Source organism: Enoplosus armatus, chromosome 18, assembly GCF_043641665.1.
Source record: "Enoplosus armatus isolate fEnoArm2 chromosome 18, fEnoArm2.hap1, whole genome shotgun sequence".
Classification (NCBI taxonomy): Eukaryota; Metazoa; Chordata; class Actinopteri; order Centrarchiformes; family Enoplosidae; genus Enoplosus; species Enoplosus armatus.
The window spans coordinates 11,013,916-11,017,031 of record NC_092197.1 but is presented as its reverse complement, the minus strand read 5'-3'; positions in this window follow the sequence as shown (position 1 = coordinate 11,017,031).

The following is a 3,116-nucleotide window of genomic DNA, read 5'->3' as shown; positions in this document are numbered from 1 at the left end:
GAGTCCTACTTTTGAGTTGACACTGTATGGTGGACCACCTCACCCCGAATCCCCACCACCATGAAAAGTGGGAGACAAAGTCAGTCACAGTTATTCTCACACCAGGAGATAATACTAAATATCAAGAAACATTCCTTCCTATAATACGCTGTACATCTGCCCCTGAAGAGTCCTTCTGGCTGTCAACCCTGACCCCTCCTACACCAAAACATCCCATCCAGTTCACCGCATCTGTCTGAAGACAAAGTCAGGTGTATAGTATACAGTGTCAGCTCACAGAGAGTTGCTTTATGTGTGTCTTTCTACTGGACTTGATCTGAAGCATGCCTCTGAGTAAGATCAGTCAGGACTGTTCAGCGCTGCTACAACAAGTCAGCAATCAAAAGCAGCTTTCCCATGAACCGTCTCTTGTAGGCTGCAGGGTTTTGAGCGAGCACATGTTTTATCTGCTATAAAAAACCTCCCTCTGACATATAACTCCTAGTTGGATGTGTTTCTGTCATGCCTCAAGAACACGTGTGTTTTGTGATCTGATGCTCCTATCAGCAGGCACAAAAACAACTTGGTTGGGAAAAGATCCTGGTTTGTGTCAAAATAACTTGATTACGGTTGGGGAATGATTATGGTTATGATTTAAGGAAATCAAAGTCGACTGTTGGTAGGAAACAGCGGTCTCCTGTGTCAAAGTCAGACATTTTGTTGACCCATCTGACCAACCCAACCTCCCTCCATCACACATTTTCCTCTTTGCTCCAGGCCAATAAGATTCATAATTCCTTCATTCGGTAAAAGGCTTTGTCACTTGAATATAAACATTATGTTGTTTTTGGGAAGTCTCAGAGTGGGGGTACAAAACCCTGCCTACGAGGTGCTTGACAGAGGCGCAGGCTCCATTCAACCCATAAAGAAACATAGCAAATAGGTAAAATGTGTTTTTTCTCTATTAAAAGGGGAATCTGCTACCTGCTCAAATCCAGAATCAAGATAAAACAAGAACCTACATAATCAAGGAGATCATGGACCCAGAGAATGAGTGAAATCCTGAAACCCAGACCGAGCCACTGAGAGCCATTAGACTTTAGTACCAGCATGATGGGGATGCACCAGGCGGCATAGTGTTCACTGTTTCCATGGCTTTGCATTTAGTCTGGGGGATGATAGAACTTATTACACTCAATCACACTGGGGGTTGTTTGGTGATGTAAGAGGTTCTGCCAGCCTCCAGCTTACAGTTATATTATACAGGGCTGACAGTGGATTAGGTTTTGAAAGCTCGGGCCCTAACTCATCTCTCTCATCCTCACTGACCAGGGAGACGCTGATTCACCACATGCTTTTAGTTGGTTAACAAGATGCATCTGTGTCAATGACAGTGAATACGGTTTGGAGCTTGGTAGCAATACAAGTGTGTCATCTTGCTGTGCAAATTGTCCCCCTTTAGCTCCCCTGATGTCAACGTTCCCACGCATGGAGCATTTCTTCCTCGTTTCCTCTAACCACAACCAACAGTGATGTCACAGTGTACTGACATACTGTAGAGTACACTTATACATCACTGCAGAAGGTGAGAAGTTAACTACAGGAGGTCAGGAAAACCAAGATTTTCAGCTGCTATTAAGTTTCTTTTAAAGTCCACCTTAAATCAAATGTATTTTTGTTTTTTGGGGTTTCTTTAAATCACATGTCATGTGCTCGCCTGTGTTCGAGAAAAAAATAGAAACCAAAATGGACACATTTCGTGTTGTGGTGGTCAAGATGAGAGGAAAAGGAGCATTTCTGATATTTCCTAAAATACCCTTTATAATTCCTTTTAATAATGAAATAATATTAAATTATTTATTTAATATTATTATTAAAAAACACATTGACATTATTTTTGACTGCAAAACAGATGACTAAATGATGATTTCACTGGGACTTTGAAAGAGTAACTTAACACACGGCTGAAAAGCAGTATTTTACGCCCTCACTAACCACACCCACCAGTGACATCACTGTGTACCGACATACCAGAGAGTACACTTCTACATCACTGCAGCAAGGTAAAGAAGTTAGTCAGCTGCTGTTTTGTTGCTCCTCAGAGCTGTTTTGTCTTAAGTTGTTGAAGCCTCTCTCCTACTCAAACTTACAGGTCATGTTTTTCAGTATTGGATTAAATCTGTCCGCCAGCTCATCTGTCTGGGCTGTGATCAATACTGTTGCTGATTTAATGGACATCCAAAACTTGAGCTCAGGCAGTCTGCATAGCTGGTGGATGTACTTTAGTTAGAGACTATTTTGCAATTTAAACAGGAGAGTTATAGTGTTATTACTCAGCATCAGCAGACTGCCCATCCTACAGCCACTTACCTGAGTATGATGTGCATAAATTAAGAACTAACGATCGTGCCAGTGTTTCCAAGCTCTTAAATATCTTAATCCTGCACGTTCTTCACATCCACCAACTCAGCTTCCAACAGCAACAAGTTTTAATAGATCATAGACATAATCCATCAAAGCCTGGTAACCTGAGCTCCTCAGTGGGTGGACAAATCAATACGAATATCTTTCAAATGCATTGCAATCCAATGCAACACCCGTGCAATAAATACTACTGTTGTAAAACCTTGAATGTTGTTATGTCCAAATGTTGTTGAGAGTGTCAGAGAGGTGAACTTTATTTTCCTGCGATGCAATTACAATCTAGGTGCTTATATTATCTATCTATCTATCTCTCTATCTATCACATTTTTATATCGCTAGATTATGAAATTGTTACATAAGACCCTGTAATAGCACAGGATTACACAAGTCTACTTTCCCTGATTGACTCGGTGTCAAATAAACAACCTGTGCGTTACGATGTGGGGTCAAGTGAGAGATCTAAGCTGCGAAGTCAGTTTCCCACATCTCCTCACTCTCAGGCTGTGCGGAGAACCACGATCTGATTGGCTGAGGAGCGCACCAGCTCTGAGTAGAGCAAAGGATGCCAGAGTGCTCAGGCAGTGCATGGACGGATGCAAGCAGGGGACGACGGCGAGACCGGGCACGTAGTGTTGTGATGATGTTTTACAGTTCAGAGTAGCCTTGAAACTTTCAAACACCGTTTCAACGGTTTCAACACCTCGCTGCAAGTT